A 17,585-nucleotide genomic window follows, 5' to 3' on the forward strand; every position below is an offset into this window, starting at 1 on the left:
CACAGCAGCGCCTGACTGGAAGTGTGCTAAGATTTTGTATATATTCAACATGTGTGTTCAAACAGTGTAGAAGTGTTTCCATTTTTGATAACAACGACAAATTATTTTTGGCTTATTGCATTCTGACTGTGCTATATTTACATATGTTGCGACGATGTGTTTGTACTCAGGTATGTGAATGTCATTTACGCATTAATCCATTTCTGATTGCTTTACTTTGTAATTTTAGTGTATTTTGTGTGACAAGATGCTTCTGTCTTATTGTTTGTGGCTCATGAAGTTGGACATCATTAGACTGACATTAATTATCCTGGAGTAAGGTATTGCGGTCAGCAATGCTTTAAATACATAATAAGGGATTAGTATAATCGATAGTTATTTGTTGTTGTTGCAACAGATGATGTGGAAATCGAAGAAAGATGTAAAGGTACTGAATAACTGAATACCCTTCGCGCCGAGTTAGTGTGGCTGAAGAGATAAAGATGGAAGACTGCTGGAAAGCTTTATTCGTATGTAGCGAGTGTTACCAAAATAATAATTCATTGTGAAGTTCGGAATAAATGAGCTACGCACGTGATATTTAGTTGAGGCACTTAGATTTCTTGCTAAAGGCATTAATTTCTAAAGATTCATTTTTCGGTTCAAGGTATCTACGCATCGATATGTCCTATAATCCCAGAATTTTCAGAGAATATTATGACATCCGTATATAATTATTTAACCTGAGTTGACGACCGGGTAACGTTTTTATGTAGGTAACAATTTCATCAGGCTTATTCCGAAAACAAAACATTCGTTGGTGCTTTCGGTTTACAACCATTAGAGGAAAACGGGAATACTTTTGTTTTATAATACGCAACAGCTATTTGTGTGTGTGTGTGTGTGTTTGTTGAGATGAAACTGGCTCTCGTGACAGTAAATTGGTGTGAGAAAGATATCAAAGAATTCGATTAAGGAAATGTAAAATACATTACAATACAGTATCGTAACAGGAGGCGAAACTTGTATACATCGTTCATGATGTTGGTTCGTGGGATGCTCAACATCCTGGTCATCAGCGCCCGTACAAGTTACAGTCTTTCCATTTCCAGTCTCGCTGAAAATGGATGATGATGAGGACAACAAAAACACCCTGTCTCCGGGCGGCGAAAATCCGACTCTGTCGGGAATCGAACCGGGGATCCCGTTCTGAAGAGGCAGCAACGCTAGCCACTAGAAAATGGTTCGTTAGCTAAGCGCTTCCACTTGCTTGTTTCTTTAGTTTCTGCGAACTCGAGGTGATCCATGTTTTAGAGGCTTGAAAAACATTTACTGCTGAATGACACAACAATTTTTTTCACTCAAGTTATCGGTGAAATCAAGGAAAAGTACCGAAAACGCGCCATCATTATTCATCATGAAGATCTCAGCTGCAGTCCAGCACGTCAAATAATTAAGTGGTCGACGGAGATAAACATCGATTTAATGTCTGATTGCCCATATTCGCCTGATTTACAGCTTAGCGCGTTCTTCTTGTTCCTTTGTATGAGACAAATAATGTGTGAATAGCGTTTTCATTGTCTTAAGTAGCAGTTGAATCAGTCCAAAACCATATTATTTAGGTATCAATATCAAAGGGAAAAAGTTTTCCCATGAAATGGTTCGAACGCACGCAGAACAGTAAAGACTTTATGAGTGAATAATTTGAGAAACGGTAACATCATTAGTAGCAAAAAAATATATTTCTGTCATTGATTTTGCAAAAAATTTAAAGTATATAAACATAAGATTCAGTGTGTTAAAGAAACCATCAATTATTAGACTAACGAATATTCGATTTTTACAGGAGGAACCCACATGTTATCGCATGAAAATCTATGAGGGCAGACCTATGAGTAGTGGAGTGATCCATTTGGCGTGTGTCCTCGTGGACTGTATCATTTAAGTCTCGGTCCAAATTAGGTGGAAAAAACACTCATAACGCCTCACACACCAAGCAACGATCACCACCAGCTTGCAGCGGTCTGCGACGGCGAAGCGTGAAGCGTTTCAGTATGGAGGAATTAGTTAATTTAGCTGCCGCTACTGTTTGAATTGGTGCAGGATCTTTGGAAAAAAGTGCCACCTACCCTACCGGAGGCAGTATTGGTCAAAACTAGAAGAAAGGTTCATATAATGATATGCCATAAACCAATATCTGTTGAGGTATGTGCCGTTAAAGATCATCTATTCACAGCCTGCATTTTATTTGCAGATGCTGCGGGATTCACAAGAGATGATACACGAAATTACCACAATATGCAGATGCAAATCCTCGAGTACCCATAGAGGTGAGGCATCAGAAACTGTTCATTATCAATGTGTGGACAGAAGTTGTCTGTGACAGATTCATAGGGCCATACACTTGACTAGGCGCGGCTCGTGTTTTCAATGCTGGGGAAGGTTGCGACTTTTATAAATCTGAACTAAACCTAGACCTCAGGCGACGCTGTCAACATGACCAAAATTCAGGACTTTCATTTCTAAACTTCAGATGTTTCACGTTTTGTGCACGCAATCCGCGGTATTTATCAGATCCCGTGACGAAACAGTGATGTTTCCATGACGTCACGATCTTGTGCTGTGATTGGCTGTCATGGGCAATCTGAGCAATCGCCATGGAAAATAACAGACCGAATTTGTCGTATTTACGCTTGTGCATTACAAAAATATGCATTTTAAGTAGTATAGCACACACAACCACTCAGGCGCATTGTTAAAATTTTGTGTATATTCTTGCCTGGGTTTACACTGTTATTGTTCTTGATTCATGTTTACATGGAATATGGGACCACCAAGTTCCTTCACTTTTATCCTAACCGCATGTTCCAAAATTTTACCTGATAAATTGCAGACTGAATTCATATGGTGTTGTTTTCAGACTCCGGGCATGCTGCTGTTATTAGCAAGAAAGTAAAACTCACTAAACTGACGCATAATGCACTCACAGAAAGAAACTTAACTGATAGCGCACGTTTACATCTGTCAGCAAGCAAGGAAACTAAAATAACGGGACATTTTTCGCTCAAGGGGTATATTTCGCACGCTCTTTTCCTGTAGTCGTTCGTGAAACTCTCGCTAGGTCGTGACACTTACGTTACCGTTCCCTAGTGAACTCTGGCGAGAGATTCCACGGTGGATAAGAATAACCAATGGCAGATCCAAAAAACCTGTGTGAAACACTATCAAAATAATAATATCAAACGTCGATTAAAGACGCATCAAAGCGTAATAGAGATATACAGAGACAGGTATTCGATAGCGAAGTTTCAGCAATTCTGTTATTACCCTTTTGATGTAAGCAGTGGAACGTGAAAATTGTGTGCAGGTTGGTAGTGTAACCCGGAAAATACAGGACGCGTGGCACCTGCTACCGATATATAACTTTTTTTTTGAATTGTATGTAAATATTTTGTAATTTAAATGCTTTCTTTTAATAAGTAAGGACATTGTTTCACTGTATGTGTACAATTAACTAGACGTCTGTTCACGTTTCATTTTATTTATCTGTGTTTTACTGTGAAACTTATAATCTCCGAGAAAAAGTCAAAGGACTTGTTACTTGTATCGATTGGCAACGATAATAGCAGCGCTTGTGCGTTGTAAAATCTTTGGGTAGGGAGTTGTTGCGCAGAGCGCTCGGAGAGAGCGGGAGACGGGTTCCAGCGCTTGTAGTGTGCGGAAGTGTGGTGCTAAATAAAGCTCTCGCAGTAGAGAGTACCATTTTCGGCAGCATCATGTACACGCTCCGGCCAGATGTCTAGAGCAGGAGTACGGACAGTGGATGGGTGGAAGGGGCTGTATTAATTACGACTGCCCATTCCTATAATTAGCCATGACTCCACAATATGCTACCGTCTTCAACAACAGCAGCAGTTCCAGCAACACAGTTTCGTCGTCGGCTCCGAGTTTTGTCGTATGCACAGGACTGAAGTAAGACTGTTCATTGGTAGAAAGTATTAATGGCAAACCCAGCAGCCCAACTGAATGTGATTTGATTGATAAGATTTATTTAAATAATAATTAGTTAAACTCAGGGTGATTGTGTCCTCATTGCCCCCAGACACTGTTACCAAGCAGGATCTTGTTCCTTTTTTTCCCTAATGTGCTGAGTGTCATAAGAAACAAATTGAATAGTTACAGCCAGTTTATTAATGAATAAATTCTCTTTTAAGAATTTTAGCCTCATTCTACTTTCAATTAACTGTTGTACAACAGAGGCTTCAGTATATGACTAAAGTATGGCAATTTCAATTTTCAAGTTTGAAAATCAATCATTGGAAAAAATCCAAATCTAAAGAAATGCACACATTAAGAGTGAGGAAGTTTTATTTATTTTACCTATAGCTTGGAGAACATGGCTCTTTGGTTTGGTACGTATTTTAGTATTTAATTCTGTTCAAGTCAGTAAAAAATGGCTCAGATGTTCAGACAATAATATGAAATCCAATTTGCAAAATAAGTAACGACAAAGTAAAAAGTGTTTTTTTTCTAAATTTCTTTGATGACGTTATCCTGAGGTCACTGAAAGTCATTGTTCACGTAACAAATGGTTCAAATGGCTCTGAGCACTATGGGACTTAACATCTATGGGCATCAGTCCCCTAGAACTTAGAACTACTTAAACCTAACTAACCTAAGGACTTCACACAACACCCAGCTATCACGAGGCAGAGAAGATCCCTGACCCCGACGGGAATCGAACCCGGGGACCCGGGTTCACGTAACAAAATTCAGTACTAACATACAGTTTAATTGCATATTTTCAAATCATTACTCCATAGCCTTTTTCAAAATTTAATGCCAAACATAACGTAAAAGTGACTTCTCAGTTTTCTTTATCATTACATACTGACTTAAAATTAGTTTGCCGCGCGGTTTAAGAATATGCAGTCATGGACTGTGCGACTGGTCCCGCCGGAGGTTCGAGTCCTCTCTCGGGCATGGGTGTGAGTGTTTGTCCTTAGGATAATTTAAGTTACGTAGTGTGTAAGCTTAAAGACTGATGACCTTAGCAGTTAAGTTCCATAAGATTTCAGACAATTTTTTTTTTTGACACTCTGTGGAATCACCTCGATCGGGCTGCCCACGCCGCGGACCCTCAGCCGAGAAATCTAGCGCAGCTCGCCATGGCATTAGAGTCGACATGGATCCACATCCCTATCAGTATCTTCCAGAACCTGACTGACAAAAAAATGACTCTGAGCACTATCGGACTTAACGTCTGAGGTCATCAGTCCCCTACAACTTAGAACTACTTAAACCTAACTAACCTAAGGACATCACTCACATCCATGGCCAAGGCAGGATTCGAACCTGCGACCGTAGCGGTCTCGTGGTTCTAGACTGTAGCGCCTAGAACCGCTCGGCCATTCCGGCCGGCTCTGACTGACACTCTTACTGCACGTCTCGCAGCGGTACGCGCTGCAAAAGGCATTTGATGAGTGATCTCATTAATGTTACTGGACAGTGTAGTCACAAATTCTCCAATCCAGTTGGCAAGGCTTCACAATAACGTGTCAAACTGGACAGACAGTATCATTTTGGTTTACTGCTTTGCCACTAAGAGTCGATTCTACCTGCCAATTTGAGAGCCGTTTTCGAAGGTTTCCCACATTCATCTCGTCGAATATTGGCCCGGGATACATTTCACCCAAACAAATTAAAAAAATCTAGCTTTCAAAACATATTTGAATCAACTTTTGTTATGCCACTCAGTAAAAACAAACAGAAGACATTAAAATAATGTATCAATCTATTAACATGATAAAATGTCAAGTTTTGTAAGAAGAAAAATTGTTATAGATATCATCAAACCTTTTGAAAGTTACCTGTTTCTCCATTCAGAAGAGTACTAATCAGTGGAATTTTTCCTCTTATTTTTGATAATATTTAACGGTATTTAATGAGTCATCCACATTTTTTTCTTCTAATATTTAATTTTCATTAGTATTTCAATAAAAATAGCTTCTGTCAATATTTTTTACTTTTTAACTCACCGCATGCGCTGACTTTAAACATATAAGGATGTAATATCAGATTCTTAACTCACAACGGTGGCATCAACATTGATATTAATAGTACATGTCACACCTTTTTTGAAAATTAGTGTCAAAAAACGTGACAAACTTCAGTTGCCACGTCAGTGTTTAATATTGCATGTTTTTCTTTCCCATCATCTTGTACAAGATTTTAGATGTAAATTTTTGGCGACCGTTAATTATGTCCTTTTCGTTCATTAGTGTAACTTTTGGATTCATGATCAGTGGTATCCCTTTTCTGTCCAGTGTTGTCCCTGGGTGAATGCACAAAATAACTTTAATTTTCCACATTATAGCCCTGTTCTATTTAATTACATTTTATTTTTAGAAGACTTTCCAGCAGAAGGGTCGGTTGTACACTTTCCTCCTACTTATCGGTATCACTTCTTTGGGAAAGATAGCCTTATCCAATTAGAAAAATCCACGATCCACGATCATATTTTATATCGCACGCAGGATAGGCCGATTAGTAAGAGGGAATTTACAGTAGGACACCCTTAGGCTGAAACACCAGAGCCTTCAGGACGATCATAAGAAAGTACTCCGATGAAGCCAAGCCGTCAAACCTCTGCTACATAGAGCTAAGCGGGATTTCAAGGCGCAGCCTTAAGACTTGGTACTACCTCTTCGTAAAACATCACGTGACAACACATATAAACAGTTCCATAAACGTTGACCGGCATTATTTAAATCCTTGTGGGACATATGCGAAAAGCATTTTGATAATTTTAATTTTTGTAATAAGTTAATGAGAATTTATATTTCCCTTAAGTACAATGGAAGTGATTCCTTCAAGCCTCTACACATACCGCTTCTTTATGTCATTGTTTTCCACATGTTCTCCGCTCCGATTCTGGTGACAGCCAGCATACCTGAATTATGCTCGACGAGAAAATAATAGTGGTATCGACATTAGTTGCTGAATAAACTAAAGTCATCCTGCAGCTTTCCTGTTTAGTACTCCTGCTACCGCAGCCAGACGGACATCCCTTCTAGCACCTTTGTATTCCGGGTTGCATAAGTTGCATGACCCACAGGCGAGGCCGTTAGCAGTCAGACGCACATTGGGACGCGGAAGATGAAGGGCCGGGCAGGACAGCCTGGCGAAGGAAATACTCGGCGACACAGAGAGTGGGCACATTGGGAGGCAATTTCCTCTATCGTTCCCACCCCGCGAGGGCACTTGATCTTTACGCCTTCCGTAATCTTCGTGCCGCTAGCGTAGTAAACTGAGTTTCGGAAACTGCGCGGCGCAGGCGGATGCAGGCATTGTGCTTCACTTCCCTGTCCTCCGCCTCAACTAGCGCTGTTGTATTTACACGCACGATGCACAAAAACCTTCGCTGCGCTGTCCTGCCTTACTCTTCGCCGGCTGGTTCCTGATGTGCGCCTGGCCTTACAGAGCCTCAATTAGATCGCCTACAGCGGATGGTCTGCTTTACCACACCTACTACGGATACCTGTCAGAGACTACGATGATATCATGTGGCGAGGAGAGCGAATGACCGAGGAAAGCATTATCTCGGACAGAAAGAACCACTTATGTGGATCTGATGTCACATTCCGCGCAGCCTTATAACTTACTGCCCGAGGGCAGTGGCAGTTACTAAGTCCTCAGCAAGTGCTGTGGACTGTTGAGAGGCGCCGTACTGGAATACGCCTTATTAGTAAATAGATTTGTTATTGGAACCACCACACCAATAGTGCAGCATCAAAGATACAGACTAGGTATCTGGAGGCTATTTACTACTGGAAGTGACAACTTGTCACAGACTAAGTTTTCGTCTATATTGAGGACTTTTGTACTAGAGTTCATGTCAAGGTATTTTGTGGGTTATAATAATAAGGGTTCGTGCACTTTATTACTTTTATTTTTGTGGTAGTCCTGAACGCAACCCCGGCATCGATACAGCTCATCAGTAATGGAGAGTACGTCACAACATACTCTGAGGTCATGTTTTCAGTTTTCCTAATACTCATTACTTAGATCAGTTTTTGCCAAGCTTTTCTGTTCAAGAGCCAATACTGACATTGCGGGGCGCCACATAGGGCCACATAAGTACCAACCTTACTATTAATTGGTAAAGTACTTAACTTATGTTATGATCCTCCAGAAGACTATCTATAGTGACGGAGCAATTAAGTTGGGCGGAGCCCCCAAAGTACTGATCGTTGAACGGAGGCACAATTCGAAGAACATCTTGTTGACTGATCTATTTCATACTGCTGACAATCTCAGCTACCTAACTGTTGTGATACTATAGCTGCGTGATGAAGTATTCTTGGTGTCACCATGTGTACGAGTGAGTTTGACTAAGCAGCAGGTCTGGCAACTGATTATTAGCGTTGTCAGCAAGATAATATAGCTCTCTCTCTCTCTCTCTCTCTCTCTCTCTCTCTCTCTCTATATATATATATATATATATATATATATATATATATATATATATATATATATATATTCCTGGAAATGGAAAAAAGAACACATTGACACCGGTGTGTCAGACCCACCATACTTGCTCCGGACACTGCGAGAGGGCTGTACAAGCAATGATCACACGCACGGCACAGCGGACACACCAGGAACCGCGGTGTTGGCCGTCGAATGGCGCTAGCTGCGCAGCATTTGTGCACCACCGCCGTCAGTGTCAGCCAGTTTGCCGTGGCATACGGAGCTCCATCGCAGTCTTTAACACTGGTAGCATGCCGCGACAGCGTCGACGTGAACCGTATGTGCAGTTGACGGACTTTGAGCGAGGGCGTATAGTGGGCATGCGGGAGGCCGGGTGGACGTACAGCCGAATTGCTCAACACGTGGGGCGTGAGGTATCCACAGTACATCGATTTTGTCGCCAGTGGTCGGCGGAAGGTGCACGTGCCCGTCGACCTGGGACCGGACCGCAGCGACGCACGGATGCACGCCAAGACCGTAGGATCCTACGCATTGCCGTAGGGGACCGCACCGCCACTTCCCAGCAAATTAGAGACACTGTTGCTCCTGGGGTATCGGCGAGGACCATTCGCAACCGTCTCCATGAAGCTGCGCTACGGTTCCGCACACCGTTAGGCCGTCTTCCGCTCACGCCCCAACATCATGCAGCCCGCCTCGAGTGGTGTCGCGACAGGCGTGAATGGAGTGACGAATGGAGACGTGTCGTCTTCAGCGATGAGAGTCGCTTCTGCCTTGGTGCCAATGATGGTCGTATGCGTGTTTGGCGCCGTGCAGGTGAGCGCCACAATCAGGACTACATACGACCGAGGCACACAGGGCCAACACCCGGCATCATGGTGTGGGGAGCGATCTCCTACACTGGCCGTACACCTCTGGTGATCGTCGAGGGGACACTGAATAGTGCACGGTACATCCAAACCGTCATCGAACCCATCGTTCTACCATTCCTAGACCGGCAAGGGAACTTGCTGTTCCAACAGGAAAATGCACGTCCGCATGTATCCCGTGGCACCCAACGTGCTCTAGAAGGTGTAAGTCAAGTACCCTGGCCAGCAAGATCTCCGGATCTGTCCCCCATTGAGCATGTTTGGGACTGGACGAAGCGTCGTGCACGTCCACGAACGCTGGTCCAACTGAGGCGCCAGGTGGAAATGGCATGGCAAGCCGTTCCACAGGACTACATCCAGCATCTCTACGATCGTCTCCATGGGAGAATAGCAGCCTGCATTTCTGCGAAAGGTGGATATACGCTGTACTAGTGCCGACATTGTGCATGCTCTGTTGCCTGTGTCTATGTGCCTGTGGTTCTGTCAGTGTGATCATGTGCTGTATCTGACCCCAGGAAATGTGTCAATAAAGTTTCCCCTTCCTGGGACAATGAATTCACGGTGTTCTTATTTCAATTTCCAGGAGTGTATATGCTGGGTCGCAGCAGGTCTGGGGACTAAGTGTTACTGTTGTCAATTGACATCTGCTACTTGAATCCTTGTCTGTTAATATTTCTGTGAATGTAATTGTCCGATCCGCAGCAGGTTTATCTCGTAGCTTACGGCCATCAGCTGTAGTATTCTGGTCTTGTTGCTTGATTGATTACATTTTTCAACACACACGGTCGCAACAGGCCAGAGAATTAACCTATCATTATTGAGAATTGTGCCGCAGTTGTTGGTTTGATTGCGTAGTGACCATAATTTTGCTATATCCTTTATATACATTCTTCCGTCTTAAGGTTTGGGAAGGAAGGAACGTCTGTTTTTATGATCACTGAAGGGCCGAAATTGGTTTCCGATGTTCCGCACCGAACCGTGATCTTGTACCCAGTACCTTGGGCACGTATTTGGGTTGGGTTGAGAGAGTTGCCTACTCTGAGGAGCGCCACTCGCTATCTCTGTCGGAGCCTGCCATTCCTACTTAACGATAAATCAAGACTTGAGTAGAATCGTGTCAATCATGACAAAACTTGATAAATGATCTAAATGCCAGTTTTCTTCTGCTCTATGTGTTGTCTAACAAAAGGCTTGACTAATTTAATGTTCCTTGATACAAATAAGTACCGCGTTTGAAGACGTCCGTCTGTGTATTGCGCATTCATGAACCCGAGTCACTTGCGTGTCAAAATTTGTACCAAAGCAACTGATCGGTAGGAATCGCGCCAGCCCGTTAGTTGTCAGTACTGAAAGACAAAGCATTCCCCCTCTCACACCGTCTAACCCACAGTGGCCGCGCTACATAGCCTTCTCTCCGTCCCACACCCCACCTCCCATTGCCCCTAAGGTAAGCAGCGAATTTAACTCACAGCCAAATTTATCGATATCAATTAAAACTAAGCGCATCTTAGATCATTACTGTCTCTGTAAGTATTTTTGTTTGTTACTATCAAGGAAAACTACGCTGTTGAGAAGCTAGTAACGTTATTTGCCGTTTGTGGGTTTGGCTGTTAGTTGCTAGATGCGTATTATTATACAGGGTGAAAAGTATTTAAACCGACAAACTCTGGGAGGTTGTAGGGGACATCAAAACAAATATTTTTCTCTAATGTCATTTTTCCCTATGAGGAGTATTTAAGCCGGTAGAGGAAGATTTCTTTGGCGGCAAATTAATTAAACCAAGAAACATTTATCCATTTTTTATGACCAAGAGACCTAACATTAACACAACCCAATTTCAATTACAGTAGATTTTCAGAAATGCCTCCTTTGACACGTAAACAAAGGTTACACCGTCGGATCATGTTCTGTCTGACACGGGCAAAAACCCCAGGACTACCCTGAATTGTTTCTGCTGCTGCTGCTGCTGCTGCTACTACTATCCAGGCAACCACATCCTCTTCTGATGCAACAGGAGTTGCGTAAACAAGGTTGCGCATCCCTCCACACACAAAGAAAGTCCAGAGGGGTCATGTCTGGACATCGAACAGGCCATGGTACAGGATCACCTCTCCCAATACACGTTTCTGGGAACCGTCGGTCCGGGAATCGACGCACACGACGACTGAAATATGCCGGCGCCCCGTCATGTTGGAACCACATGCGTTGTCTTGTAGGGAGCGGGACGTCTTCCAGCAATTCTAGCAATGCTCTGGCGAGAAAATTGTAATAGTGCCTCCCATTTAGTGGCCTAGGTAGCAGATACGGCCCAATTAAACAGTCCCCAACAACACCGAACCACACATTAACGAGAACCGCACTTGATGAGCGTTAGTAACTGTGGCCTGTGGGTTATCCTCACTCCAAACATGCGAATTGTCCATGTTGAATTATCCATCACTCCCGAACGTTGCTTCATCGGTAAACAACACAGAGGATGGAAATGTAGGATACATTTCACACTGCTCCAAGTACCACCCCGAAAACTGTTCTCTGGGTGGATAATCGACTGGTTGCAGGTTGTGGACACGCTGTATGTGAAATGGACATAACAATTGCTCTCCAAGGACTGTTCTTACATTCATCTGATTCATCCCCATGTCACGTGCAATTGCACGAGTGCTGATTGAAGGATCCCGCTCCACATGCTGCAAGACAGCTTCTCCAAATTGCAGCGTTCTTATCGTGCGACGGCGTCCCTGTCCAGGTAATCTGCAAAATTAGCCGGTCTCACGCAGACGTTGGTACACAGCAGCAAAGGTCGTATGATGCGGGATACGGCGATTACGATATTACAATGAAATGAACAGCCTTAGCTGCTTACAGGCGTTGAAATACGTCAAAGGGGACAGATGAAAATGTGTGCCTCGACCGGGACTCGAAACCGGGATCTCCTGCTTACATGGCAGATGCTCTATCCATCGGAGCCACCGAGGAGACAGAGGATAACGCGACTGCAGTGATTTATCTCTGGCACGCCTCCCGCGAAACCCACATTCTCAACTTGTCCCGCGCTACATTCGTAGTGCCCCCGCACATTATACTCATTACTCGGGGCGCGTTGCCGATTCCCGTAAGAGCTCGGGCACTGTTTGTGCATTGGCACAGAAGAAGAAGATGGTCAAATGGCCGGTGAGCGTTAACTATATACAGGGTGTTACAAAAAGGTACGGCCAAACTTTCAGGAAACATTCCTCACACACAAATAAAGAAAACATGTTATGTGGACATGGACATGTGTCCGGAAACGCTTAATTTCCATGTTAGAGCTCATTTTAGTTTCGTCGGTTGGCCCAATTGAAGGAAGGTAATGTTGACTTCGGTGCTTGTGTTGACATGCGACTCATTGCTCTACAGTACTAGCATCAAGCACATCAGTACGTAGCATCAACAGGTTAGTGTTCATCACGAACGTGATTTGGCAGTCAGTGCAATGTTTACAAATGAGGAGTTGGCAGATGCCCATTTGATGTATGGATTAGCACGGAGCAATAGCCGTGGCGCGGTACGTTTGTATCGAGACAGATTTCCTGAACGAAGGTGTCCCGACAGGAAGACGTTCGAAGCAATTGATCGGCGTCTTAGGGAGCACGGAACATTCCAGCCTATGACTCGCGACTGGGGAAGACCTAGAACGACGAGGATACCTGCAATGGACGAAGCAATTCTTCGTGCAGTTAACGATAACCCTGTCAGCGTCAGAGACGTTGCTGCTGTACAAGGTAACGTTCAGCACGTCACTGTATGGAGAGTGCTACGGGAGAACCAGTTATTTCCGTACCATGCACAGCGTGTGCAGGCACTATCAGCAGCTGATTTGCCTCCACGGGTACACTTCTGCGAATGGTTCATCCAACAATGTGTCAATCCTCATTTCAGTGCAAATGTTCTCTTTACGGATGAGGCTCCATTCCAACGTGATCAAATTGTAAATTTTCACAATCAACATGTGTGGGCTGACGAGAATCCGCACGCAATTGTGCAATCACGTCATCAACACAGATTTTCTGTGAACGTTTGGGCAGGCATTGTTGGTGATGTCTCGATTGGGCCCCATGTTCTTCCACCTACGCTCAATGGAGCGCGTTATCATGATTTCATGTGGGATACTCTACCTGTGCTGCTGGAACATGTGCCTTTACAAGTACGACACAACATGTGGTTCGTGCACGATGGAGCTCCTGCACATTTCAATCGAAGTGTTCGTACACTTCTCAACAACAGATTCGGTGACCGATGGATTGGTAGAGGCGGACCAATTCCATGGCCTCCACGCTCTCCTGACCTCAACCCTCTTGACTTTCATTTATGGGGGCATTTGAAAGCTTTTGTCTACGCAACCCCCTGTACCAAAGGTAGATACTCTTCGTGCTCGTATTGTGGACGGCTGCGATACAATACGCCATTCTCCAGGGCTGCATCAGAGCTTCAGGGATTCCATGCGACGGAGGGTGGATGCATGTATACTCGCTAACGGAGGACACTTTGAACATTTCCTGTAACAAAGTGTTTGAAGTCACGCTGGTACATTCTGTTGCTGTGTGTTTCCATTCCATGATTAATGTGATTTGAAGAGTAGTAATAAAACGAGCTCAAACATGGAAAGTAAGCGTTTCCAGACACATGTCTATATAACATATTTTCTTTCTTTGTGTGTGAGGAATGTTTCCTGAAAGTTTGGCTGTACCTTTTTGTAACAAACTATATACTAAGATGGTATCTGTTCTTTCTGACATGTCCAAAAGAACAGGTACCATCTTAGTATATATAGATTAGGATATTGTTGTTGATAAACCCTCTGTGCAGCTCGTCCGTCGTCGTGCGCTACGTACTACGCACCAACCATATCAGTGTACTCACTCCAGGTGTATCGCTTCATTAGTAAACAGAGACAATGCACTACTACACTGGTGGACAGCAGTTGCCTACAACTGAAGAGCGTAATACACCCTCTATCAACTGAAGAGCGTAATATGGCCTCTACCGGTTTAAATAATTCTCATAGGAAAAAAATGACATTAGGGAAAAAAATTTGTTTTGATGTCCCCTACAACCTCCCAGAGTTTGTCGGTTTAAATACTTTTCACCCTGCAGCATACGGCTGAGAATAGCGGGCCGTACCAATACTTGATTTGGGCTGAATGCGGCCCGTGGGCCGCAGTTTGATGTACACTGATTTAGATTGTTGTCATCTGCAGTTGATCGTGTTACGTTAAAATTTTTGCTGGATTTTTAAAACGTAGGAGTATTTTGTGTGCCACTGCATTCGTGTACATTTGTAATTTATAGCATGATGACTGGCGATGAGTTGAAGAGGCTGGATGCGGGTTGTGGTAGAGCAGGGGTCTCCAAACGTTTTAGTCTGCGGGCACATTGACTCCTCGACGAAGTCATAAGGGCCAAGATCTACCTAGTGGGACTAAAGAACCCTAGCACTCCATGATCACCGTAATGTGAGGCTAAAGGAAAGACGAAATCGCAAAAATCTAAGGTTGTGGGAATAGCTAGCACTGAAACGAACTACGATTTTTTTTTAATTACATAATTTTGATTGGTGGACGTACCTGACCGAATTTCTGGTATATTTTATTCTGGCGAATTTCACCGACAAAAAAGTATGTCACTGCACATTCTTCACGAACGCTTCCTGCAAAGTTAACGAAATCTCAAAATCATTGTTAGCAACACTATTACTTCAAGACGTAACAGAGGTAGAGTATGTCAACGCTTTGTTATTTCAAGCAGCGCAACAATAAGTTTAGTTACGTAGTCTTGCAGCGAGTAGCAGAGACAGAGTATATATTTATATAGTTCTGTTGCGTGATTATGTCTATGTTGCGAGCGTCTCACGAGTTTTTTAGTGTTTTGTGCGCTGTACTAGTAGGTGTGGGACAATTCAAAATTTGAATTCGAAGAGACAAGGAAAATCTGAAAATCTAAATAAGTAAAGAAAGTGATACCTTGCTTAAGAAACATCTTCCATAATGATTGATTACTAAGGCTAGTCGCCGAAGTGGCGTCCATTTGAAAGACTTGCACCAGACTCGTGAGTATAATAAAATGCAAGGAATTTTTTTACTTAAAGTGTTATCGCCAAACTAGTCTGTTAACCTTTTTTTCGTTTTCACTATCGCAGGGAGAATGGTCTGTCTGTTTATTGTGGATAGCCACAAGTTTAACCATGACCTTCCGCTTTGTAAAGATAGAGCTCCGACAATGTCGCGCTGTATTGGTCGCGATGGGACTAAAAACTCAATTGTTGGCATTATAGGCACCATCTCAAATACGAGGGCTATCCACAAAGTACATTACGTTTTGGAATTAAAAATAAATAAAGAATTAGAAATTTTTTTTAATTATATAGAGATGAAAGCCACTCTTAAATACTACTTTTCTACATAGTTGCCATTTAAATTAAGGCACTTATCGAAGCGATGGACGAGCTCGGAAATTCCTTCGTCGTAAAATCCGGCCGCCTGCGCCTTCAACCACGTGGCGACTGTCTTTTGGGACAGAAAAGGTGTGATTTTTGTGGATTTCCTGGAAAGAGGCACTACAATAAACTGTCAAAGGTATTGCCAAACTCTGCACAACCTCAGAAGAGCAATACAAAAGAAGCGCAGGGGAAAGTTGGGCTCAGAGATCTTGTTGATTCAAGACAACGCCCGGGCCCACACGGCAAATGCCACTCGTGAAGTTCTCGAATCTTTTAAGTGGGAGTTGTTTCCTCGTCCGCCGTACAGTCCCGACCTGGCACCGAGCGACTTCCACTTATTCCCAGCAATGAAGAAGTGGTTGGTTATGCAGCGTTTTGATGACGACGCACAGCTTCAAGAAGAGGTAACCACGTTGTTGAAGGCGGAGGCGGCCGAATTTTACGACGAAGGAATTTCCAAGCTCGTCCATAGCCACAATAAGTGCCTTAATTTAAATGTCAACTATGTAGAAAAGTAGTATTTAAGTGTGGCTTTCATCTGTATATAATAAAAAAAATTTCCAATACTTTATTTATTTTTAATTCCAAAACCTAATGTACTTTGTGGAGAGCCCTCGTATTTGGCGGGCCGGATACCAGGGATGTCGGGGCAGCTAACGCGAGCCGGTTTTCCGGCCCTCGCGGACCCTAGTTTGGAGACGCCTGTGCTAGAGAAGCAGCAAAATTGGCTCCCTCGTGAGCGACGGCGCTCTCCAGACAGAAGGAATTTCCAAGCTCGTCCATAGCTACAATAAGTGGCTTAATTAAGATGTCAACTATGTAGAAAAGTAGTATTTAAGTGTGGCTTTCATCTGTATATAATAAAAAAATTTCCAATACTTTATTTATTTTTAATTCCAAAACCTAATGTACTTTGTGGATAGCCCTCGTATTTGGCGGGCCGGATACCAGGGATGTCGGGACAGCTAACGCGAGCCGGTTTTCCGGCCCTCGCGGACCCTAGTTTGGAGACCCCTGTGCTAGAGAAGCAGCAAAATTGGCTCCCTCGTGAGCGACGGCGCTCTCCAGACAGACAGACGGGAGGGAAGCCAGCCAGCCGGGCAGGTGTAGCGTGGAATGGCCGCGGCCCTAATTGCGTTACAGCGTTGCGGCGCCAGACAGTCTTCAGTATCGACCGCGAGGAGGAAGTGGGCCGGCAGGCGTTCCGCCCCATTATACGGAGCACCGGAGTTCTCGCAGGTGTGGGCCGCAGTGGGTCGGAGGAGGAGTGCGGCCGGCGCGGCGGCCACGGCAGCCGCATCGCGCGGCCTGCGGGAGCCGCCGCGCCGCGGCCGAGTAATGAGCGAGCCGCCGGCGCCGTTCCGACCCATTTGTTCTCCTCTCGGCCCTAACGTCGAGATGCTGTTGCCTAAAAGCAAACACTAGTTCGCCAGGCATCCATCGCGGTTTCGTCAACGACCGCGCTAACGCCGTAAGACGTAAACATTCACTACCAGAAATGATACACTTACACTACTGGCCATTAAAATAGCTACACCAACGACGAAATGCAGATGATAAACCGGTATTCCTTGAACAAATATATTATACTACAACTGATATGTGATCCCATTTTCACCCAATTTGGGTGCATAGATCCTGAGAAATCAGTGCCCAGAACAACCATCTCTGGCCTCGATACTCCTGGGCATTGAGTCAAACAGAGCTTGGATGGCGTGTACAGGTACAGCTGCCCATGCAGCTTCAACACGATATCACGGTTCATCAAGAGT

This window comes from Schistocerca gregaria, chromosome 1 (assembly GCF_023897955.1).
Source record: "Schistocerca gregaria isolate iqSchGreg1 chromosome 1, iqSchGreg1.2, whole genome shotgun sequence".
NCBI classification, from domain to species: Eukaryota; Metazoa; Arthropoda; class Insecta; order Orthoptera; family Acrididae; genus Schistocerca; species Schistocerca gregaria.